Here is a 1054-nt window from a genome sequence, read left to right on the forward strand (position 1 = left end):
AGATATCAGTTTTAGAAATATTTATATCACGAATTATACTATAGCACATTTCTAATAGGTTTAACGAATTACATGTCATTTATTTGAATTCAAATTTATTTTAATGACTTAGTATTTACTAAAAAGATGTAATTTTTTTTAAAAAAAAGTTTTTATATGGATTTGAATGATTGTTTTGAATTCTTAGAATTTTGTGCATTTGCAATGTACCTAAGTTAGTAGCAAGCGAAGCGAGATTGCGTAGCAATTTTCGGGGGTTGGCGAGCGTCAGCGAGCAGGGGGCGCAGCCTACTAGTTTTCGTAAATTTAGATGCTATTGATAAAGTAAAACCTCCAGAAAAGACCACCTCTTTGTAATGACCTCTTCTATTTACGACTGCATTTGGGAGACACGGAATTTTTCTATAGACTTAGAATTGAATAAAACCTTTATGGGGGACCGCCAAAACCTCTTTCAGCTACCGGAAAATCCTTCGCACCAAATGCTAAAAAGGTTAATCAAAGAAGCGCGAAAAAATATCAAAACAAAAAAAGTTTAACAAAACAATAAGAAGATTAAAATGCATTTAAAATATTTGTTTTAAGCTCTTATTTAGAGAGATATCTTTTTGAAGATTTCTGAAAGAGATCTACATCCTCATGTGGCAGGCAAAATGCACTAAAGGCGATGCTATGACTGCTTTATTTTTAGAGTTGAAAGATAATTAAAATTAGAGTTGAAAGATAGTTAAAAAAAAGTTATTTTAGAAAACTAAGAATCTCAAGCAAACAAGCTTTAAAGGCCACTAATTTTCATGATTAAGTATTAATTGCAAACTTAAACAAAAAACATAATTGTTTATTTATTTAAAATAGTTTTATCTTTTTTAATTGGTAAATTTGTTTTTACGCATACTTATATCAGTAGGGATCATTTTTATTGACGCTAAAGTTTATTTTTCGATCTAGTTTTCATGACACCAACATTACGCTGCATTATCGCACCAAGAAAATGACACTGATTAAAATCGTTTGCGAAAAATAATGAACCTTCCATAACATTTTGAAGTCAACG

This window comes from Parasteatoda tepidariorum, chromosome 10 (assembly GCF_043381705.1).
Source record: "Parasteatoda tepidariorum isolate YZ-2023 chromosome 10, CAS_Ptep_4.0, whole genome shotgun sequence".
In the NCBI taxonomy this organism is placed as follows: Eukaryota; Metazoa; Arthropoda; class Arachnida; order Araneae; family Theridiidae; genus Parasteatoda; species Parasteatoda tepidariorum.